At 36.1% G+C, this 25,838-nt stretch overlaps 3 protein-coding genes across 3 annotated transcripts in view; 1 reads left to right on the forward strand and 2 right to left on the reverse strand.

Annotated features, from left to right (window-relative positions):
* Positions 1-25,838, forward strand: part of LOC146450301 (calcium-activated potassium channel slowpoke-like) — a 161,333-nt gene that overhangs the window by 91,085 nt on the left and 44,410 nt on the right. The gene's annotated exons all lie outside the window — the stretch shown is intronic.
* LOC146450303 (uncharacterized) overlaps positions 1-25,838 on the reverse strand; it is a 154,152-nt gene that overhangs the window by 56,345 nt on the left and 71,969 nt on the right. The gene's annotated exons all lie outside the window — the stretch shown is intronic.
* LOC146450305 (uncharacterized) overlaps positions 1-25,838 on the reverse strand; it is a 126,333-nt gene that overhangs the window by 28,587 nt on the left and 71,908 nt on the right. The window lies entirely within an intron of this gene.

Genomic DNA, 25,838 nt, shown 5'->3' on the forward strand with positions numbered 1-25,838 from the left:
GGCAATTTGGTTATTACCAAGAAACTCCGTGGAAATCCCAGGCGTAAAATCTCCTACTCCGGATGGAGTCCCGTGTTCAAATGTGTGTTAATTTGTTGACAAATTTAGCTCTTATCCATTTGCTCATGCACTTCAATAATTTATGCCGCATAAGACTGTAAGAAAAACTCAGTGATATTTTCTCTCACTTTATTCTCTTAGCTAATAAAATGAGCGGGGCCTTAAGTAATAATGACGAGTATGCCCACTTCCATTTCATTGGGGATATCTCGGGTTATAACTTGTTGCCCTTATTAATGAAAAACGCTGCCAACCAAAGAGAATCTAAACCAGTAATATAATATAACCTTCAACCATCAGGGTAGACACAAACTTAACCGTTATCCGACTAACCAATCAAGTGACAAACATAAATTAAACTGGTCAAATGCTAACGCCATCAATTTGACAGTGAAGGTAATTCACTCACTGTGAATCATTCCTAGATCCTGAAACATTATAAAGGTCGATGACCCAATCTATTTTTTCTTTAGGTGGAGGCGGTGGTGTTGGATACTGGGTTGTGAAAAGAAGGTCAAATCGTTCACCAGGGCTGAAACCCAGAAATTAAAGCTCAACAGAGACGAAATTACAAGTTTTAGTTTGTTACTGTTTCTTCCTCGTGTGTGGGTACCGCTTGTCCAAAGACACAGCATTTGCCTCATAATACAAAGAAGAATGCTACCCATGAAATAACTGACTTGGCTGATTGTTGTGTCAGTTATGGGAATGAGTTGGGCTGAAACGAACCAGACAGAATTTTAGCAGTCTTGTTGCAGATATCACGAAACCCTCCTGAGTTAAGATGATACGCTAAGCATTGTTTCTGAACAATAGTCTATTGGTATTCCAACAATAGGCCATCATATAAGGGCATACAGCTATTTCAATTAAAGTTGTCGGATCAAAGCTTAAAGCTTAGTGACATCTTCAAAGAGTCTGCCATCTCATCCATTTGATATTCTAACATTTCTTTCATCCAAATCGCTCGCCATCGTATATCTTCACTGAACGGACGAGGCATACCTGATTTTGATGAACTTATTCATAAAAAAAATATACACAGAACCTGGAGGTCTGGTCTTATAGCTTTATACTTTGATCCGACAACGTTAATTGAAATAGCTGTGTAAGAAACAATACTAAAGGCCCGTTTAATCGGTTTGAACATTTGCCCAACATTCGTTAAACAAAAGTTGAACGGGTGTTGGGCAAATGTTTTAACATTTAAAAATGAATGAGTGTTCAAACAGTTCCAACGCCATTCAACATTTTCAAGAACGAAGTAAATGTTAAGGACGGTGCCTACTATTGTTACTGCGCATACGTTCTGCGCATCGCGAGATACTCGGGTTTCCTATGGGTGGTGCCTACTAATACAGGAATATTTTTGCGCGGTTTGAAACTATACGGATAAAGCAGTACTTACCAAATGCTTTTGGTATCTGAAAAGAAAATTGGGGGTCACCATGCATTTTTCAGAGATAATTAAGCTTTAATTTAGGAAAAAATCCCATACATTGCTTTATATTTTGGCGTTTTTTAGAGATATTATTGCTTAATTATCTCTGAAAAATGCGTGGTTACCCCCAATTTTCTTTTTGGATTCCAATAGGTCTTGCTAAGATCTGCTTTTCTCGCAGTAGTCATAAACTGCACAAAAATACTTCGGTATTAGTAGGCACCGTCCTTAAATCTATGCTGTATGGAAGTTTAAACCAAGTTACATTTGATTCAACACACTTTCAACGAGTTTTCAACACTTCTTCACGCTTTCAACAATGCTAAACGACCTGTTCAAACGCCCCGCGGTTTGTGCTTCAACAACGATGTTGGACGCATGTTGAAGCAAATGTTGAAACCGTTTATATGGGCCTTAAAGATACATCTTAATTTTCGTCAAGGATTCGTGATTCTGACCCCTGGGTAGAAGGTTGCTTGTGGTGGAGAGAGTAAATATCCCTCCCCTCACCCCTCAAGGGTGTCCAATACTTAGACGAAGATGGGACTGACCGAAATTCAGTCCCGGATGTCTGTCTGTATGTATGCAAAATTTGTCCCAAAAGCTCCAATAATAATCTCAAAAATGTTTTTACCATGAGATGTGTGAAATTACAACCGCGCAGCGCGAGGGGTGGGGGTTACTCCCCCACGGTACGAGCTATATTGGTTTGGGTATGGTTAGGGTATGTTTTTGATCAGTTTTGCTCTGAAAGGGGCTGTAGATTTTAACTATAAGAGAAGCAGAGACCGATACAACGTAGAATTACGTTTTAAATTTTTAACCATTTTTGGTCTGAAAGGCTGAAAACGAGAAAGGATTCTAGAAACCAGGTCTAAACTGATGGGTCATTAGAGAACGCATTTTAGAAGGGGTTCGGCTTAGGAGATACGAGATTTATTTCATGGTTTTTAAAATTGCATCCAGTCGTCATCTGTAAGAAAACAACAGAACCCGTTAAGAGGCAGTGGCAGGGTTTGAGCTATTCTCGTGCTTCCGTGACGATTTGTTGCTTAAAATTTTAGGCTGCATCAAAATTTTCTCCAACAATAGAACATTTCCAGTCGCCGTTACAGCGGTTACCAATAACACGCGACCTACGACCTTAGAAAGAGTCGGATAAAGTTGCGTTTTGGTGGACGTCAATCAAAGAAAAGCCGTTGAAATTATTATGAATTCTGACAAGATTCCAAAGAAATTCCTGCAAGCAGTTTATCATCCAAAAAAAGTTTCTGCAAGTAAACTTAACCAAAGTATGATATCAAAACACAACGTCAAGTAGTTTTAATGTACATTTCAAGAATATAACCTGCTCTTCTATCATTTTAACACATTTCACATGAATTAATGTTTTTAGAAGAGACAATGCAACAGATTACATCTGATCTCCTCCTCCTTCATGGCAAACCATATTTCAAATTAAGACTGAGAAATAAAAAAATAATTTTACTATAACAAACCTTCAACAATCTTTCTTTTGAAACAATAACTGGATGTTGCAAAAACTTTATTATATCTGATTTCTCTCTTTATATGTATCCAGACAACCATTTCAAATATTAAAACTCAATAAATATCTTAACTATATATTAAATACTAAAAAAATAATCAAATAATTTTCAACGACTTGGGTAATATAAAAAAAATATTGAAGGACTGAGAATATACTCGCTGTGGTTCAATTTCTGAAAATCTGACTTTCAATAGCCAGATTAATGTTAAGTGGACAACGGCTCTTTCAAGGGCCCCCAACCTGCATAGCACACCCCCAGGCGGTGTGCGTCACGACCCACAAAGGGTGCTGGGTAAAAATATGGAAATGGCTCATTTGCCTCAGGTCACGATCGAGTAAACATCTCCCGAACGTAAGACTTAGGTCGACTTACAGTCGCAATGAAACTAGGCATTCAAACTTTGCTTCCTTTTCCAAAAACTATCTCTAAAGACAGCAATTTGACAAATTTTAACGGTCTAGTGGCAGCCGTAGATGCTTCTTGTTGGACACACAAGGCGATTTCGTTAGTATTCCCGGTTCGGAGACAATCAAGGCGAGAATTTTTTATGTTTATTCAGGTTTATTCTTATACTAGTATTTTGTGCCGTCACGTCTGCTTATAGACGCTTTTTTTATATATTTATTTAGACCGCGAGCGGTCGAGCGGTCTCTTTCTCCTAAGTTCTGCGGCACGCGATGGATTTAGCGAGCGGTGAGGCCGCGAGCCGCGAGTCACAATTTTGTAATTTGCATAATTTTACTGTCAGTTTGAGAGCGTGATCTAAGGAAAAAGTGCGACTGCTCGCAGTGTATTTTTCATTGCTTTCGCTCATTTTTAGTTCGCTTTTTTTTATCTCAGGGTGAAAGAGATCTACATTTCCTTCCTGGATTTGTTGGAGAGAAAAAGCATTCGTCCGTTGGCTTTTCCCGGTCGGTTTCCCGGGAGTTGAGCTACTTTGTTTACACGATCTCTCCATAGATTCTTTATTAGTTCAACGGCTTCCAACGGGAAAACCATAAGGGGTAGACCCGGGTAGACCCCGAAAATTCTAAAGTAAAAAGGATAAGCTAGCTTAACATGCAAAAGTATTGGCCAAACCCAGCAAGAGTAAGAAGCTTTAGCCTCAAGAAATGCAGTAAATCAACGACCAAAACAACATGGCGGCAGGCGCGAGGTCCTCACGTTTGAAATGGCTACAAACGCGAACAAATGCTTCAGCTTAAAAAGTAACCTAGCCAGCATTAAGCCAATTTGTTCCTCTAACTTTGAAACGACTTTCAACCGGGAAAAAATGTCACAGACTTCGTTAATGACGAAATTTCAACAGGCTGAACTCTCCAGACTGATGTTCACTACTGATCAAATAACGCATTCTGATTGGTCGAATTTCGTGACGCACACCGCCTGGCACACCCCAGGGAAAAATCCTGTAGGTCAAGCGTTCAACTTTGCACTCTACAGGTAAAACATCAAACGGCTCTGGTAGGACCCCCACCCTACATTCGACGACCAACACAACCTATGCTTTTTGGAAGTAAATCTGGCAGTGAACTCTTTCAAGCACGGTCCATTGTCGATTGGACAAGACGTTTTTATCTTCGACCGAGAAAACAACACTGAATATACGTACTATATTGCCATCGAACTTCTCACGCTTCTCGCCTTTGCGTTCAACTGTAAAGAATGGTATTGATCTACACGACGAAGCTAAGTTTCATTGACAAGTGGAAAAATGTCCGTCGAGTCATGAGATGCGATACCTTTAGTAGCTCATTTCTTTTCTCGGTAATCGCGATACTCGATACTCGTGAAAATCGAGACTCCAAAAAGAGTGTCAACGTGAGCGGTTACATTAAACTGTGCGAAGCTTTGCATGCCTTGAATATTAAAAGAATTTCTATTGTAAATGGTTTGAACCCAGGAGTCATGTCATAAGTACGTAAATTATGATCATCCGGGTGAGCGTAGTCCTGAGAAGGACTGTTTGCGGTGACTTTGACTGACGTTTCGACAACCTGAGCGGAAGTCATCTTCAGAGTCAAGTGAATTGTGGAACGTCAGTAGGTGGTATATACGTGTCTGGTTGTTAACCTGATTGGTCAACGAAGTCCAGATGTTATTGGTCGTTTGTCAGTAAGCCGTGATGTTATTGGCTGTGAAGACTGTAAAAAGTGATTGGTGCGTTTCGATCCGTCTTTTGTTAGGCAAAAAGTCCGTGGGTCTATTGTTAGTAAAATGTCTATTGTTTGTCTGTTTCGTTGTTGTTGTCAATAAGTCGTTTGTATGGTGCAGGTAGTTGTAGGCAACGGTTGAGTGGCGTTTGTTCTAAGTTAGTAAACCAGCTTTCCAGAGTGAGTCGTTGATAGTAATTTGTACAGTAGGTAATGCACTTGGCAGAGTCCCAGTCGATTTTGTGGTTCGTTTGTAAATGGTGCTCAGCAATGTGATTGTTGATATCACCATTTCTAGTTGCTCGTTTGTGTTCAGTCAGTCGTACGTTTAAATGTCTGCCGGTCTCACCGATATAAGTGGCCTGGCAGTCGCAGCATTTGATCTTGTAAACTGCTCCCTGTCTGCGTTTCGGTTCGTCTTTGTCCTTTACGTTCGTCAGTAGTTGTCGTAAAGTGGTTATAGGTTTGTGAGCTACACGGATATTGTAGGGTTGTAGAATCCGTGCGATAGTCTCAGAAGTGCCCCTTACGTAAGGTATAGTTACAGTGGTTACGGGAGTCGCGTCGTTGTTTGTGACGTTAGGTTCAGTGTTCTTGTAAGTGTTACGTCTAACAAAGTCCTTGTTGTAGTTGTTCTTGTTGGAAACGTTGTCTGAACAGTTGTTTTCGTCTGCGAGTCTGTCAGCTGAGTCACAAACCAGTTGTGCTCGCCTTGTTAAGGTCTGTATAGTCGTTGCTTTGTGAGAAGTAGGGTTGTAGGATGACTGGTCCAGTAGTCTGTCAGTATGTGTTGGTTTTCTGTAAACCGTAGTATTTAGTTTGTTGTCGTTGTTGTTACGGGTAACTAAGCAGTCTAGAAAAGGTATTTTACCATTTTCTTCGATCTCCTTAGTAAACTGTATGTCAGCGTTCTGTCTGTTAAGTTGTTCGTGAAAATCGTCGATTTCGTCTTTGTGTACTGCTGTAAAGGTGTCGTCTACGTACCGTAACCAGAGCGGTAGAGTCCGTTTGTAGGTTGCTAGGGCTTGTTCCTCGATGTTCTGCATGACAATTTCTGCTACAACAACAGAAACTGGTGAGCCCATAGCTGTTCCGTGTAACTGTTTGTAGTGCTTTCCAGTAGTTAGATGTTTGAGGGTATCAGCTCACTTTTCAAAAAATGATAAAAAATCCCATACGAAACCTTATAAATCCAATATTTCTCCTAACTCCTGCAACGGAGACACCATAAACCACACATTATCTCACCCCAATTACTGCATAAAATACTATTTCAGCCTTTGAATTCAACCCTAACTCCTGCAACGGAGACGTCAAAAACCTAAAAACCTAAATCCTCGGTTTTTCAAAAACCTAAATTTTTATCCTCGGTTTCTCAAAAACCTAAATCCTCACTTTCATAAATGACACCAAACTGATTCCCAACTTACAAACAATCATCGATTAAATCCAACCAACTCATCAATCGCTGATTTGAATGATGAAGAAAAAAACCGGTTATAACCGGTTTCGAAAAATTATGTAATCTAATTTATATGAACAACCAATTTGATCACAATGATAAAACATATTTTATTCATCCAACATTTGAAAATTACGGAGCCTCAGTTGATGGTTACATAATCAACCGAAAAAGATTAGAACCTAGAAAAGGATACTTATCTGAAAATGGTTATTATATAATTTCTCCGGGACGTAACAATACATGCCCCGCTCATCGATTCGTCTATGAGGCCGTAAATCAGACACATATTTCTCCTGGATTGCAAATAAATCACATTGATTCCAATCGCCAGAACAATTCAATTGTAAATTTGCAATTGGTTACAGCCTCTGAAAATATGAAACACATGCACAAAGCCAGAAAAGAATTTTTGAACAGTTCATATAATGAAGATGAATTGAGAGTTGTCAATAGATTAATGGAATTTCCACCAATGGAAGATAATGATTGTGAGTTTACACGCACAGAAAATAGGTTAATCAATAAGATGTATTACAGAATGTGTCATGATATGGATGATAGACAATTTCCACTATATTATGATTAAATTATCAAATCATATATTATATGAGTAACACATTGAGCAAAATATCTGAAAACAAATATGATCCATTTTCTTGGCAAGGCCGATTAGAAGAAATGTTAATTACATCCAAACCAGGTTGTCGTGATATTTATTGGATTTACACTGAAAATAAAACTAGTGAAATTTATGAATTTATTCAATATATGGGTGAATATCATAAAGCAATCACTTCTCCAATTACTGGTACATCTATGAAATGGATAATGGCTAATTTTATCACTGTATATGGTACAGAACCAAAAATTGTTTTAATTGATGCAATATCAAACATGAAATTAAAAACTGTTAGTCACGCTTCTATTGACTGTATTGAAGAAATCAAATCAGGATATTTTCATCTTTCTCATCGTAATATACGGACTATATTTATTGAAAATCCACACGTTGTTGTTTTTGCTCTTTTGAAACCACCTCCTGATTCAAATATGAAAGACATTTTTCAAATTATTTATTTGGAGTGATTGTTACTATATCACCATTTTTTTGTTTAGTGTTTTGTACGTTGTTTGTTTAAAAATCTTGTTAAAACATTTATTGATTTAACAACATTTGACATAAAATTTTTGTCTCATACATTTACTGTAAATTTTTTACTAATCTTACTTAAAGCGATAGTGATTATAAACATTATGGCAGAGAAGAGTGAGAAAATTAAATGGAGACAAAAAATATTTGTTTGTAATTATTGTAAAAAACAAATGAAAAACGCTAGCAAATCACGTCATTTACAATTATGTATTCCAAAAACATTAGAAAAAAAGGATGATTTTACAGATGAAGAAAAACAGTTGATTGACAAAGAATTTGCTAAAATGATGAAAAGAAAAACACCTTATCACAATAAATTAAAACAACATTTTGATTAGTTTTTGTCAAACAACCTGTGAATTCAATTCATAGAGTTTACAGGCCGTATGGCTCAACAAATAAATAAGAGAATGTACCCGTCAGATGTACAACGGATATCTGACATGAATGTTGCCTCCAGTCTTCATTCATCTATGCCAAACCTGGAATCGCAAAATAACCGCAATGGAAAAAATAATCTAACATATAATATTATGAACAAATCTAATCTATCCAAATTAACGAAAGAACAGTTAATTGAATTATTATTGGAAAAACAACATCCTGTTCCAAAGCCTCGAACTAAGAAAATGGTTCCAATTCCAAAGCCTAGACAATCGGTCAAACAAATGGTAAAAGATTATGAGAATACAATCATCAAGCCGCCAATGCAATTTAGAGATGGACCTCAACCTTTGCCGAGAAACAACATAATTCCACCTCCGATTCAATTTGCTGATAAACCCAAAGCTGCACCCAGAGTGAAAAAAGTATCATTTGATAATCAATTAATACCCAAAGCAGCACCAAGGATGAAGAAAATGGCTCCAGTTCCAACACAAAGAACCTAAATCACAGAAGTTGCAAGAGTATTCAAGGGATATACAAAATCTTATGATGTTGGAATTAAAAATGAAACAGATCCTTTGATTCAAATGAGTTCAACCAGATTAGCGATAGCTCATTTTATGAAACAATTATTACCTCAAATGAAAGGAATTAAATTTATTGAAACTTTGACAATTTATTTTGAACAACAAAAAGGAAACCAAACTGTCTCCAGAATTGGATATTTTAATAGTAAACCAAAAACAATAACTAATGCCAATGATTTTCAAGAATCTTTGGATGTTAATGTTGAACAAATTATGAATGATATTCACAAATGGATTAGTGAAGGTTCAGCTTGGATAATTAAATCAATCAATGGACATTACATCAATATTATCAAATATGAGCCTCTTACTGGAAGTTCTTATATTCAACTCCCAAGTGAATTACAACATCACAAAAGTGGATTGATTAATTTCAAGAATAAAGACAATGAATGCTTTCGATGGTGTCACGTTAGACATTTAAATCCACAAATTAAAGATCCACAAAGAATCAAAAAAATTGACAAATCATTTGTCAAACAATTGAATTATGATAACATTGAATTTCCAGTTTCCATCAAACAATATAACATAATTGAAATCCAAAACAGTATCAACATCAATGTTTTTGGTTATGAAAACAAACAAACTTATCCAATTTATGTGTCCAAAGAAACGTTTGAGAATGTGATGAATCTATTGCTAATCTCAGATGATGAAAATAAACATTATGTTTATATTAAAAATTTTAATAGATTTATGTATCGAAAAACAAGAAATAAAAATAAGAAACATTTTTGTATGCATTGCCTTCAATGTTTCTCCAAGGAAGAAATATTGTTGAAACACAAGGAAGTGTGTATTGAAATCAATGGTAAACAATCAATCAAAATGCCTGAAGTTTGCTCAAAAATAAAATTTACAAATTATAATAAAAAAAATGCAAGCGCCATTCGTGATATACGCAGATTTTGAAGCAATCACTGAACCAATTCATGGTTGTAATCAATCTAACCAACAATCTTTTACTGAAGCTTATCAAAAACACACGGATTGCGGTTATGGTTACAAAGTTGTTTGCTGCTATGATGACAAATATTCCAAACCAATAAAATATTATCGTGGAGAAAAAGCTGTTTACAAATTTATGCAAGCAATGCTTGCTGAAGTCAAATACTGCAGACAGACTATTACATACAAATTCAATAAAGCATTAGTCATGTCTCCAGAAGATGAAAACAAATTCCAAAAAGCAACATCTTGTCATATTTGTGGTAAAAAATACAAGAAAACAGATAAACGTGTCAGAGATCATTGTCATATTAATGGCGAATTCCGTGGCTCAGCCCATAATCAATGTAACAGGGATTTTACAATAACTGACAAAATCGCTGTAATATTTCATAATTTGAAAGGATATGACAGTCATTTTATAATGCAAGAAATTGGTAAAATTATTGAGACCAATACTTATGTGGATAGAAAAGGTGAAACCAGACAACACAAAATTAATGTAATCCCAAATAATATGGAGAAATACATGGCCTTCATGTTGGGTTATAATTTAGTATTTATCGATAGTTTACAGTTTATGAATCAATCATTGGCAAATCTTGCAAAAAATCTACCAGAAGATGCATACAAATATACCAATGAAGTCTTCAAAGGTGAAAAACTGCAATTAATGAAACAAAAAGGAGTTTATCCGTATGATTATATGAGTAATTTTGATAAATTCAATGATACTCAATTACCAACCAAAGATGAATTTTACAGTCAAATGAATAACCAACATATTTCCAATGAAGAATACAGTCATGCACAAAATGTTTGGAATACATTTCAATTGAAAACCATGGGCGAATACCATGATTTATATCTCAAATCTGATGTTTTATTGCTGGATGATGTTTTTGAAAATTTCAGGAAAACATGTTTGGAATATTATAGATTGGATCCATGTCATTATTTTACATCTCCGGGATTATCTTGGGATGCAATGTTGAAAATGACTGAAGTCCAACTTTAATTAATCAGTGATGTGGATATGTATCAATTCGTTGAAAAAGGCATGCGTGGAGGAATCAGTTATATTGCCAACAGATACGGCAAAGCAAACAACAAATACATGCAAAATTGGAATCCAAATGAACCCAGTAAACATATCATGTATTTGGATGCCAACAATCTATATGGATGGGCTATGTCACAACATCTTCCAACTGGGAATTTCAAATGGTTGAATAAACAGCAAATAAAAAACATTAATTGGAAAACAGTTCCCAAAGATAACAAGACTGGATATTTATTGGAAGTCGATTTGGATTACCCAAATGAATTACATGATTTACACAATGATTATCCATGTGCTGCTGAACAAATCAAAGTGACACAAGATATGCTGTCAGATTATTGTCAAAGAATTGCAGAAAAATTTGGAATCAAAAGTGGACAAGTCAATAAGTTGATTCCTACATTGGGAAACAAAACAAAATATGTATTACATTATAGAAACTTACTATTATACCGTGAATTGGGACTCAAATTAACTAAAATTCACCGTGTTCTGTCATTTGACCAATCACCCTGGTTGAAGACATATATTGATTTCAATACACGACAAAGAACTAATGCAAAGAATGCTTTTGAGAAAGATTTCTTCAAACTGATGAACAATAGTGTCTTTGGGAAAACAATGGAGAATATCAGAAAACGGGAAGACATCAAATTGGTTACAAATGAAAAACAATTATTGAAAATGACTTCGAAACCAACTTTCATAAACAGCAAGATTTTTAATGAAAACCTTGTTGGAGTCCATAAAATAAAGGAATCGTTGACTCTCAATCGACCAGCATACGTTGGTATGTGTATCCTTGATTTGAGCAAAACATTGATGTACGATTTCCATTACAATTTCGTTAAAAAGAAGTATGGTTCAAAAGCTAAGTTACTGTTTACGGATACAGACAGTTTGACATACGAAATTGAAGCAGAAGATGTGTATGCCGATTTTTGGAAACACAAAGATATGTTTGACAACAGTGATTACAATGTGGATAACAAATATTTTGATGCAACAAACAAGAAAGTAATTGGTAAATTCAAAGATGAAGCGGCTGGTGTGCCAATTGTTGAATTCGTTGGATTGAGATCCAAAATGTATTCATATATCAAAGAAAACAATAATGGTGGAAAAACAGCCAAAGGTATCAAAAAGAATGTGATCAAAAATGATATTCAACATTCTGATTACAAAGATGTGTTGTTCAATGAGAAACAATTATTTCACCAAATGAAAACAATCCGCAGCAACAATCATCAACTTGGTAGTTACACAATCAACAAGACATCGTTGTCATGTTTTGATGATAAATGATATTTGCATCCAGATGGAATCTACAGTTATGCTTATGGGCATTGGAATACACATCCATCCAGGATGGCATTCAAACATTGGTAAATAAACTTTGTGATCAAAACATTGCAACAAAAAATGTGACAAAACTTGGTTTTTATTTGTTTTTTGATAAATATTTGATTTGAACACTTTGACTCATCTTTTGTGATGAGATATTTAATTTCAATGTTTTTGGTGAATATTTTGTTTCAAGATTTTGACTCATCTTTTGTGATGTGGTATTTGGTTTGTTTTTTTGATAAATATTGGATTTCAAGACTTTGTATTATCTTTTGTGGTTTCAATATTTTTGAAAACATTTTTGTGTAATTAGATACTATAGTTATACAAAAATGAAATCCATTCTGAAAAAACCAAAAGATGTTTCCATGCAGGTGGATACATCTCTGTGCCAATTCCTGCATTGCAAAGATGAATGTGAATTTTGTGGATATCATGATGAATCCAAAGTTGAGAAACAACCATCAATGCCTGATTGTTGTGGATCACAGAATTTGAAAAACATGGAATGTCAATTAACGTGTGTTGCTTGTGGACAGGTTGTTGGTGAAGATTTCAAAACAGAATACATCAATTTTCATGCCAATTTGTTCAAAATATACAAGAAAACAGTGTATAATAGAAAATACCATTTGTCGCATACATTAGATAAAATTATTTTGAAAAACAAAGTTGAAATCAGTTGTTCAACCAATTTCAAAATTCATAAAATATTCGTTGAAATAAACAAAATACTGCCACAAATCAAAGGCAAACGAAAGAGAATAATCAGTTTGAAATATCTTTTGCATAGAATATTGCAATTGATGAAAATTGATTCTTCCCAAATTGAGTTAACAAAATCCAAAAAAACAATGAAATTATACAATGTTTATTGGGATAAAATTATGGACATTATTGGCCCCCAAATCATGCACATTATTAATCATACATAAGTGAATATCTGATATTTTTTATCATATTTGTCACCCCATTTATCGACAATCGGCGAATTATCCAAAATGAAATCATCATTTTGAGTAAGCTTGTTTGTCAAATCATCTCTATCAAAATGTCCATTTCTCATTATTTCTTTTATTTCATTTAATAAATGTCCGTAAGTTTGAAAAGCATATTGACATTGATAAAGTTTGATTTCAACTTTTTTATGCTTCATATAAGCTTGAATTATGACAGACACCGATGATATTGCCAATAATGAAGCTCCACTGGTTGCAACCGATGATGCAATACCACCAGTTGCAAATACAATGGATGAAATATTACCAGCGAATTCCCATTTTTTGAATCTTTTGTATGCACTTTTGTACATCCACATCTTTTTGTGATATGACATGTAATAAGCTTTCAATTCATCAATTTCTTCTGTTGGTAATCGATTTGAAATATGATTGAAATCAATTATTAATTTCTTCTTTTGCGTATATTATATGGTTATCTTATTTTTGATGCAATAATAGAGACCAGTTATTTGACCCAAAAACATGCATTTTTTCATCCAATTGAATGTTTTTTTCTCATTAATGGTGTACATGTATCCTTTGTCACGATGATATCTGTTGTAAAATTGGCCATAAGCATCATGTAGTATTCCATGAGACCTGATATATGGTTGCCAACCAAATAATTTATGGAGAATAGCTGTCAAACATCCATCTCCAGGTCCAATTAATCCGATTCCATCATGAATTAACTCTTTGTAAACTTCATCAGGTAAACCTGTGTTGTAATATTTTTCATGCAAATATGTGAATATTACGATCCTTTTTATCTTGCATTCCTGTCTGGGCAATATTGGAATACTCAATTTACGGTGAAAATCTATCATCGATGTTTGAATATGTTCTTGCAATTCTGACAATTCTTTCATTATACAATTTGATTACAATATTTTTATTTAGTTATTTTATAAAATAAAGTAACGGAGTCCACGACCTAGTGGTTATTGTCAGGTAATTGTATCCTAATATATTCAACAAAATACTTCATTGTCCAATCAGATGGATGATTGTTGAAGTAGCAATAATAGTTTTCAAATGACACATCAAAGAAGAATTCCAATTGATCAAATGATGATGACACCAAACCGGATTTGGAATGATGATATCTGTCATTTCTCCTGATATATGTGTTTGTCACAATAATCTCTTGCAATGTATTGATTCCTTTAATGTCATCTTTACTCAATAATTTTATCCAAGTGTAATTTGTTTTTGGTATTGTACCACTTTTTCTTCCTATTCTCATTGCAACTTGATTGTTGAGAAACGTTACAGCTTCCTGAGCTTGTTGAGCTTTAAACTGAGCCAGAGCTTGTTGTATTTTTGTTTCAACATATGGTTTGATGATGTCCTCATTGTTGTTAATTAATTGTTGGAGTGAAATTGCATGATTTGAATTAACTCCATCTTTTATCACCAAATGTCTGTTTTCTGTATCCAAATGACCATCATCATTCAGATGTATTGATTCTCTATATTTGAATCCATCTGGTAAGTTGTCATAAGTTACTGTGTATTCTATTTTATCTCCATTTTCATCAAGAATATGGTTTCCATTTTCATCTTCAACGTATGGCATTATATTAATAGTGTTGATAAATAAATTTCAAAAGTTCCTGTGACTTCTTGGTTTATAATTGGAGAAGTAAACCCTGGACGTCTTTTAAAAATCCCCATTTGAATTATCATGGGTTTGATTGTTGTATTTGTAGTTACAAAATTTCTCCCAATTTTCATATTAAATTGTATTAAATGGGAAAATAAAGTTTTACTGTTAGCAATGGCGACAAAAGAAAATTTGTAATGATTTTTTGTATTAATTACAATATTTTTTATTTTAACCGGGCCTAATGTTCCAAATTTGTAACCATGAACATTTTCAAAAACTCCATTTTTTATGTTGCCGTTAACAACACTTGAAGTTTCAATATTTGACAACCAACTTTTATTGTCAGCATGATATCTTTCAAAAAAATCAGAGTATAATACTTTCAATTCAAAAGTTCCATTAACAGCAGTTCCTGCTCCAATATTATCCATGATTGATATTGAATCAATACTGACAAATTTTGTTGATTTGGGCAAATCAAATGTATTGCTTCCACTTATTATGTTCCCGATTCTGTGGTATGTGTCAGTGTTGGTTGTTTCACCTTGTTTTTTCCCATTTATCAAAATTTGTGCATTTGCAACTTGTTGATTGCTTTGGAAAACAATGGAGTATAGATTGAAAAAGTTATTTCCATCAGCAGCGATTTGAAAATTATTTGTTGGATTTGTTCTTGGAAAACACCACTGGCAATAGTTCCAGTGTATTTCGTTTTGAATAAGTTGGTAAAATAACCCAAATTCATTGCTTCAGAATCATATAACGGATTTATTAAACCAGAAATAATCTTATTATTCATATCCAAATTGACTTTCATCTCCATATCTTCATTTTTATATTCAAACATTACATTGTCCAAGCCGTCATACACTCCTGGATAAACGCTATCTGACCAATCTTTGACACCGTAAACAACCAGATGACATTGTAATGGAGTCGCTGTAGCTGTTCCATGCATCGTCAGATAGATGTAATTTGGAGTTTGTTTGCTGTTGTTATTGAATTGAACCAATAGCTTGCTATAAGCAGTGAAATCACGCTGTACAGCTTTGTGGATGTATGCTTCAGAAGCAGTACATGATAATTGAATATTAGTCATTTCTGGTGGGTAGAATTCAAACACAATTGTGTATGTTCCAATAGCAAGAGTATAAATATTGAAACCTATCCTTGATCTGTAATCATTACTTCCACTGTCTTTAATCAATGTGATATCATAAGCTTTTTTATTCTGATGTGGGGATTGATTGAAAGCAGCTATTCCATACACTGTGATATTATATTCTGAACTGCTTTCATCGGTATCTGTAAGATATTTGAATTCATTTGTTTTATGGCTGCTGACAAGATGACTTTGCTCCAATTTGTCATCAAAATATTTTTTGGTAGTAGCATCATTATCATCAGTTGGTTGAGCCATATCTTTGATTTGTTTATTATTCATATCAAGGTTTCCAGTCATTGCAACACTTCCATCTTTTTTCAAATATACACTCAAATCAGTTCCAACAGATGGTATTTTAGCTATTTCTGTATCAACATATGCTTTAGTGGAAGCATCATTGGGATCAGAAGGATTTCCAAGAACGATTATTTTATGACCTCTCATATCTAAATCACCACCAATAGCATTGGGTGTTAACCTGTCGAGAAAGTTATGATCAACGTAGTGTTTATTAACAGCATCGTTATCATCAGTTGGTTGAGCCATATCTTTGATTTTATGATTGTCCATATCGAGGTCACTATTGGAGACTTAACAACATCATATGTATTTTGTATATTGGCTCCAAGATTAGTAATTTGTTGATTACCCATATCCAGATTTCCAGTCATTTCAACAGTGCCATCTTTTTTCAAATATGTAGACAAATCAGGTGATGGTATTTTTTTAATCTCATCATCGACATATTTTTTATTCGCCGCTTGATCGTTATTATCGGGTTTTAAAACACTAATATCAAAAAATGTTTTCCGTCCAGTAATATGTTGTTCTGTTGATGTAACCATTATTTCACTTTTAGCTCGTCCACCATGGCCATCAAAGTTTTTCAAACCTGGTATATTAAGATGAATGTTTTCATAAGACTGATGCTCAGTCAATAATCGAACATCATTGGAGCTACCAGCCCCGTCTGGCGTGTCTTGTAGATAAATACTATTGGTATGAACACTTAACACTGTTTCAGAACAATCTGGAATGTATCAAAACAATCTGGAATGAGAAAGTATTGTGTTTTTGTGAAAGTATCTGAAATTGCCGACACTTTCTCAAATCTCAGAAAGTTTCTGACGATTAACCAATCAAAATCCACAGAGCATTCAACCGTGAAGAAGGCTAATTTTACCACGACAACCAGAAAGTATCTGAATCTTCCGAAATCTTCTCAATCTACAGAAAGTTTCTGTGAACAACAGCCAATGAGAGTGAAAGTTAAAAATACCAGCAGATTATGACGCATCTCAGAATGTTAAGCTGCCTCTACATGAAGTTACCAGTTGCTTTATACCCAGTAACAACTAAAGAACTTCAAAGTAGATCTCACGTTTGAAATAATTGTCAGGGATATATCATCATAGTAAAACCAAAGCTTACCTTGAACGCTTTCAGTTCATATCAAAGTTGTAATTCATCGTTGAGGCTGTTGCGTTAGTCTGTTCGAGAGGTCGAGAGACTGCGTTTTGATTTACTTGTGTTGAATTGGCGGGCTTCGAGTCAAAGCGAACGGTGATGAACTTTCGGAATCGATCCATGAAATATGGCAGCAGCTCGTTTCGAGAGTGTAGCGCCGGCATTAACAGATTACAAACATCGCTGCGATCTACCTACACGCGCTTGACATAATCTAGGTATCGTCGAGTGATCGTATTTCGACGCGTATTAAGTGCGGACACATCAATCATGAAGAAGGATTCTCAGTATCGAGGGGGAAAATGCCGTTGAATTACAATGCAATAGTGACAAATTTCATTTCAATTTCGCGTTCCTAGAATAGGTAGAAATGTTGCCAAATATAAACCAACTAAAAAATATTTTTTTGATAGCGACAGACGATTGTTTTGTTTATGTTCTTAAAAATGGTATGTAAATAATGCCTCTGTGATAGATAGAGCATTCAACCGTGAAGATAGCGAAAAATGACATCAATACAACCAGAAAGTATCTGAATCTTCCGAAAGTTTCTGTGAATCGTGACCAATTAATGAGAGTGAAAATGACCGTTTAGAGTCCGCATCGGCATTCACAGATTACAAACATGCGCTTGCCATAACTGATGTTTCGCCGATTAATAGTGGAATATTTCGGCGACATCGCCCCACCTTCTGACATCAACAATTTCGGAGAAAAACGAGTGAAGGAAGTTTCTGTGTGACAAATGGTGTAAATATTTATTGTCGCTGTAATAGATATTTGTTTCCCTCTAATGCCTCAAACATCCAACGCTCTAACCTCTTATTGCATCGTTACGTTGAAAAGCTTCATGTGAACCAACATAAAAATTACTTTGTCTTGACTATAAATGGCAGAATGCGAAGCATATAAAAGATCGCTGTTCTGTCTGTGTTGTTACAAACGAAACGTGTCGCTGATAGACATTTCAGACGCAACCGACTTTTGCATTGAAATGAAAAGCTTCTCTTCATGAGATCAAGCTCTTACAACTCCGCTATAACCGAACGCGTTTTATAAACTGAAGGAAATAAACCCCTTTAAAAAAATTAGGGGACTACATCAGCTTGAATTTTTAGAATTCGCGTTAATTTTGTGTGCCGTTAATTTCCCATAACTGGAGAGAGATTAGATATCAGTCCGCAGCGGATGTAAGTTTCTAATAACAGGGTGCGTGGATTCCTGTACGGCTTTCACTCCATCGTGACATCGTTCTATTTCCCAGTACGGCTACGTTATACTTGGGACCTGGGATAGTGGGAAGCGCCGAGAACTGTCTGCAGCAAGCTCTCCAACTCGGTTCTCACTCGAGACATACATCCTCTCGCGGCTTGCTTCCGTCACCGCTCGCACCCTCGCTTCAGACCCCAGATTAGTGACCTTGCTTGCAGGCTAAAAGCCAAGATGTCGCATCCATTTCGTTATCTTTACCGAGAGAAATTTCAAGAATAGCTGTAAGCGAGGTAGTTCAAACACTAAGAGACAATAGAGAGATAAGCATCGCGTTTACGGCAAACGTGAGATTCGCGTTATGTTTTCTTGAAAATATGAGTACGTAGATGAAAATAGTACAAGATAATTCTGGCCTTTAATTCTAACGCAAAACTACTCAATTTTTCTGAGAAACTGAAAACAGCGAGCGGCAAATGAAGGATAAACATGGTCACGGGGTCATTTCTGCCGTTTGTCGTTTGCCGCAAACGTGGTGCTTAATCTCTCCACTATTTTTGGACAAGTCTTAGTTTTTACATTATGTTTGTTTCGAAAACGAAGGATATATGCAGCATAAACTCTCGATACATATAAAATCAACAAAGTACGGAGTAGTCGTAATGAAATGTGACCCTTCTCTGTGAGTATAACTTGTTGACAATCAGACTAAAATCAACCAATCAGGTTCTGGCAAACTTAGAAACTTTCTCTTTCTCCAAGAAAGTTTCTGAGCTAACAGAAAGTTTCTTAAAGTGCAAAAATAGCTGCGTGGTTTCATCACGGTCATCTTTCGCCTTTATCACCTCAGCCATTATCGATCAGTAGCTCGATGTAACTTCACCAAGTAGAAGGCGCCAACTTTTCTATGTTTTCCTTTTCTAAAATTAAAAATGAAAGGTATAACATTTATTATGCCTGAATTTCATTTCTAATGATCAATTAGGGGAAGTATTTGCTTATTTCACGCAGGGAAATCAATCGCTGTTACCTTCTTTGATTTCCCATTTTCAGTAGTCCTTTGGGCTGATTTCCTTTTCTTTCCAACCTGGATCTACGAATGAAAGGAAAAGTGCTTGAGGTTAAGCACATGCCTTCCCGCTCTCTTGGCATTCATATAACCGTTTTGATCCCTTGCTTTCACCAGTCCTATCTACTGCAATTGCAAGGAGAAAAGTCACGAAATGATTCCGCTGTGATTCCCGTCAGACTACACATTATCGTTTGCAGAATCCGGCGGGGTTGAATGGATAGTATTCGATTCAACGGCGTGACCGAAAACTTGGAAAACAGCTGCCTGCAAGTTGGTTTGGAGTTTACATGACATGTACATATCGTGCTTAATTTCCTTCAACCAGAACATTACTTTAAGTGGCGCATTAAAATTTTAATGCTATGAAAGTTTAGAAAGGAATGAAGCCAACTGTTCACCTGTGGGAAGCGATCTTGTCTGTTTAATAACTTGTTTAACTGTTCCTCCATGTGCTGCTCTTCGGCGTCTACAGATCGCGCACCCTCAATCTCATTCCTCTTGAAATGTTTGCCAAGTCTTAACAAAGGCCAGTTTTCAGCTTCTACGGTCTTCAGGTTAGCCTCCGACACTGCTTCCCACTTTTTTCGGTAGCTTTCCTCTGCTTTCAGGAACTTTCTCCACCACGCAATTTCGTTTGTTGTCATGCGACATGAACTTTTTTCGAGTTTTGACGTCATATCTTCCACCGAAGGGAGTCGTTTAGAAAGTGGACGAATGACAGGTGGGGTACCTTTTGGTATGGACTTTAAAATGTAGAGGGGGCCCTCTTCAGGCAGCCACTGATCATCTTTAGCCCATTGTTTGTACCACATCCCAACTTTACCTGAGTGGTCTTTTGCAAATTTGAATGAATGCGGATAAATATGGTGCTTTACGTCTTCTATATGAGGTGCAATCCATCGAGTTATGTCGTACAAGAATTCCACTTGTTCTGGCTCTGGAGAGGGGCTGTAACAGTTTGTTATTAGCTGCAATAGTTCTGGAATTGTCATTGCAGAGTGACGGTGAAGTGATTCGGCTATTCTGCTGAACATCTGTGTAAAATAATTAAATACACGGAAATCCAATAGAACACATTAAAACGATCTTCTTAATAAACAACCTGTATTTTTGACGTTAAAACAATCTAAACGTTCCTCACCTGATCGATATCCTCATGAGTGTGCCCAACCATAAGGTAAGAAAGTTACACCTAAAAAGGAGTGTAGTTTTAACGTTTACGAAAATGACACTTACAATGAAGTAACACACACAAGAGTAGAAACATACCTCTTTGAAAATTCCTTTATGTACCAGGTATGCGGCAAAAGCCATAATGTATTTATTTTTGCATTCCCGGTAACAGTTGTCCTGTTGCACGAATAGTGTTGGTGGTAACCTTCCATCCTAAAGGTAAGTTAAAATAAAAAAATATATATATGTATGTATGATTACATAATCGCATCGAAATATAAACTGGCTGTAAAATAATTAAGTTGCATTGTGTAGCGAAGTTAATCTTAAATAAAACGAACCTCTGCTAATTTTACAAAGATCTTTAACAGGATGTTTAGCCTCAGGTTGCTGTCGTGCGGCCAGCGAAGCAGATCTAAGAAGGTAAACATTCTCTGATGGCCATGGGAAATTACCCCAGTGATATGGGTCTTCATAAAGTGCAATTCGTCAACCTATAATAGGTAAATGATAACAACAAAGGTTCGGTTTCCACATCGCCAGTGTTACCCAGGGTTGTATAAAGTCGATAAAAATTTTGACAAGGCCAGTTTACCTTGGATGTTTGTGTTGCATGTGGTAAATTGGTTTTAGATTGGTCCATACCGTCGATAATAATGGATAAGTACTTTTTGGGTTCGCTTTCCGCCATCAGACAGCGACGATAGTATTCTTTTCTCTCGGCCCTAAAGGTACACGTATATATAAACGTAACAGCAGTTATAGAAATAAAGTATCATTTTAAGATAACACGTGAGCACGCGCGAAAGGGCATGCCTCACGGAAATGTCGTGAATGTTCGTATCTTCTTTTCTTTAACATACCCAAGCCAAAACAGTACTGGTAAATCGATCATGTATACAATCAAAATGTAAATCAAACAAGCAAGCAATCAAATAACCGAACAATCAGCCTATAAAGAAAGACGAGAAATCGATACAACTGATGACTGCGATCAATAAAGCTACAGGTTGAGTTGTTATAGATGAGGTGTCGGAAAACTAGATCCCCAAAAATGGCTGCTCATCGTTTCAATTGCAAAAGTTCTCATTAACCACCAGTAGAAGTTAAGCGGATAGCCATAATGGCGGTACATTACTTGCGATAAACACTTTTAGTTTTTTGCTTAGTGGGTGTGGAAGTGGAGCACACAGGATCAAAAGAAACTTAAAATGCTCAATGGAAGAACATCAACGACAACAACAACTGTACACCTGACTGCACCATATCACATTTCAGCTGACAGCCCTGGCTCATAAACACTTACATTTGTTGTCCCAGGTGAATACGTTTTCTCTCCATCAAACTTAAACGAGTTGACTTGCTTTCAGTTTTCTGACAGTATTCAGAAAGAAGGACGCAGACACCACATTTTGTGAAACGGCTTTGCTGGCAAGAGAACGCACAGTTTATTCCTGTTAATAAACAAACTTGGGCCAACGTTTAACTGCAACGTCTCTGTAGTGACATCACAGTAGGAAAGGTTAGTCCTTATTCCTTCTGGGATTCCCCAACCCCTCTATCCCTTCCCCTTTCATGGCCCTCGATGAAATTCCTCAACTCTTTCTTTGAAACCAGCATAAAAGAGGTCAGGAAAAGACAAAATTGTGAAAGGTTAATGCTTTGTAAAGCAACAAAAACAGCTAATGCGCTACACATGCACTAGTGACAAATTCAACAGCAGCACAATTACCTTAGGAATGTAAATGTTTTTAAGATGACTTTTCCACATACGCAAGAAGGAAATAAAACTGACAGGCACTTTCATTTTTTTTCGTTCTTCTTCGGCGTACAACTTGTGCACCTCTTTCTTGGTTAAGCACGAAGGAAGGGCAACCCTGTCAGCATCAGGCATCTTGTCTCCACAGGCCTCTGCATATTCTGTTCAGTAAGTAAAATAAGGGACACAACAAATATTCCTGTAGTTTTTCTTCTTGGTTACACCGCTGCCGCGTTAAACGAACACTTTCTTGTACACCCATTGCAAAACAAAAGAGATATTTGGTGACAGAAAAAAAAAAAAAACACCTCCTATCAAGCATATTTACTAAATTTTTGGAGATAGCTTTAGCTTGGCGAACATGTTTAGTCTCTTTAAAAGTCCTACCGAGACATGTTTAGCACGACAAACTCTAAATTAAGCTATTAATAGCATAGAAATACACCAGCAGAACCCTGAGAGGAGAGAACAATAAGGAACAATACCTCTCAACCAAAGTTTTGCTCTCAACAGTCGACTAGAGGGGCGTGCAACTCCACTTTTTGCACTGACGGGCGAAGTTCTTCCCATTTTGAAATCATTTAGCAAGTTGTAAAATCTGTTAATAACAATAACAACATTTATTAAAAAGTCGGACAAAATATAACATAACGATATATCTAACTTTGACTAAAAGTTGTCCGGTATCAAATATTTCAGCTATCACCCACGAATATTTCACCATTGGCCGACTGATTACGTAAGCAAGTGAACTGGTAACCTTGATTCACGTATTTGCGAGTTTACCTTCCATTGGAAACTCTGAGAGCAGTCAGCCAAGCTTTTCGGCAAATGGCTTTTCCGGTGTCGCCGAGAAGAAACTGAATTGTACCATCATCACGTCTCGGGCAAACTTCAAAATATTGTAGAAGATAGCTTCGCTGTCTTTCCTCGTCTTTCTTCCAAAACCTTTTGCGATGGCGCTTGACTTCTTCTTTAGTTAACTCTTGAGTTAAGCAGTTTTTATGGCAGCATTTTTTCTTCATGTCTTTCATTACCGTTCTTCGTTTTGTAGCTCTTGAGGAAAGGGTGTTTTGCTTAACAAATCCACGCTCATTCTGACATAGTAAAACAAATTCCAACAAAAATATTAAATGGTTTGACCAAATAAAAGTACTTTCGCAGTACTATCTAACTTTGCCACTCAATCGCTTGCTTAACTTGAGCTTCTCCCATGGGTGCTACTACCAGTAAAATTGCCTAATTGCAGAATATCTTCAAAGTTTTAAATCAATGTATTCCCGCGAAATAAAATGAACATCTGCTGTCTGCAATCGATCTCACGATCCGTTAACTTCACACGTAACGAGTTGATGCATCCGCAGTTCGGGGCACTTCAATGGGAGCCCACAGCGGATAAATCTTTTTCACGGTTATTGTTGCGCAGTTGACTTTTTCCGTATTGTTGCTATTGCTCTCCAGTCTCGACACGATAATCAGCTTATGTTATAATGGCGTAGGATAAGTGTACTGCATACCTCTTTATCAGTGCTCGTGTCACTTTCAGATGTGTACTCTAAATCGGAAGCATCACTGCAGTCTTCGTTTGATTCACTCGTTCTGCTCAACTCTTCCTAAAACAACCAAGCACAACCGACATCAGCATTTCATATAATCAAAACATGTACCGATATTCGTAGGAACCATTCAACGAAATTTAAATACTGTACCGTCTGGATTCCTCATAAACTATTTTTTTTGTAACATAGTTGGATTATTTCCGTTGAGTATTAAAGAATTGTTTAGTCTTTTGTTGTCTTTTTAAGTTTTCAAGTCTTGTTAAGATCTTAACTTGTCGAATTTAAGAATTACCTTAGTTCATTGGCCTAATAAGAACGTGTCAATTTGCATAGTTAACTTTTTTTTATCCTGTATTCTATTTATTGTGGTTGTTGTGTTGCCCAACCGGCCTTAACCGACCAAATTGAGAAGATCGATTATGAAGAATGGTTAAAAAATTATCTCGTTGTTTTCTTACGATAACCAATAAAAATACTTAAAAGTAAATAAATAAATAAATCAATAAATAAATGAATGAATGAATGAATGAATGAATGAATGAATGAATGAATGAATGAATGAATGAATGAATGAATGAATGAATGAATGAATGAATGAATGAATGAATGAATGAATAACACACAACCGGAATTTTTTTTTTTTAACATATCCCGCTTCCCGTCATGTTGTTCACATCCCTTATCCCCTCCCCCCAGGACATTTCGGTACCTCTACTACAACATCTCCTTTGTTTATTTTCCTCACCTCATCGAATGCGTTTGGATTACGTTTTCCACCTCCCCTAAGCCGCAAACAAACTTCAACGAGGCCATCAATTGCCGCAACATCTCCTTGTATCATCTACAAAGGGATAGAAGGTCACATTGAATCGATCGGTAACGCATTTGTCATATCATCTGAAGTCAGTGGTTTCTCTTTGTGAACCGAAACATAGTTGTCATATGAACCTTTTTGTCATGTGTGGGATCCTGATTAATTTGAGCTCTAAACAACATTGTCACGTAATATTTTTATTTTATTTTCTCGCTTTTGAAATGGCTAGACTATATGTAGAGGCTGAAAATAGCATAAGACAAACTTGCCTTGGACGGGAATCCAATCTCAGTTGACCTTTACAATGACCTTCCCAAAAAAAAAAATTAACTTGTTCTACGCTACTCACCACTTTGCCATTGCTTTTTAGAAAGACGGAGTTCTCTGCTAAGTTGTAATCAGTATAGATTATCCTCAGTATGTTCTCATAGCTTGAAAACTGGAAGTCGCATGCCTTCAGCTTACCATTCGGTAAGCGAAGAAAGAACTGTTTCCCGCCAGAGGCTCGTTGATAAGTATATTTGGCGCCAAACGTATCCTAGATTGTAGAGAACAATAGTAGCGGTCAATTCACAGTTTTTCTTACTTTAAATATAGAAGTCCGAATTCCGAAGCTTACCAAAAAAAATCGAAGAACAAACTGTAGTGCTTTTTTGAAGGAAACAGAAAAACTTTCTGCCTGCTGCCGATGCAATTCTTTCCACGAGAAAACCAGTTTGTCAGCGGGTACGTAGTCGATCAGCTCCGTCACCTTTCTTAGGAAAAGTTTGTCTTCTCCAAGCGTACTTGGCCACCAATTGGGCCCAGGGAAATCGGTGCCATCATCGTCGTTTCCATCATCCCCACCAGC

The sequence above is a fragment of the Pavona decussata genome, unplaced genomic scaffold (genome assembly GCF_977016875.1).
Source record: "Pavona decussata unplaced genomic scaffold, jaPavDecu1.1 SCAFFOLD_468, whole genome shotgun sequence".
NCBI classification, from domain to species: Eukaryota; Metazoa; Cnidaria; class Anthozoa; order Scleractinia; family Agariciidae; genus Pavona; species Pavona decussata.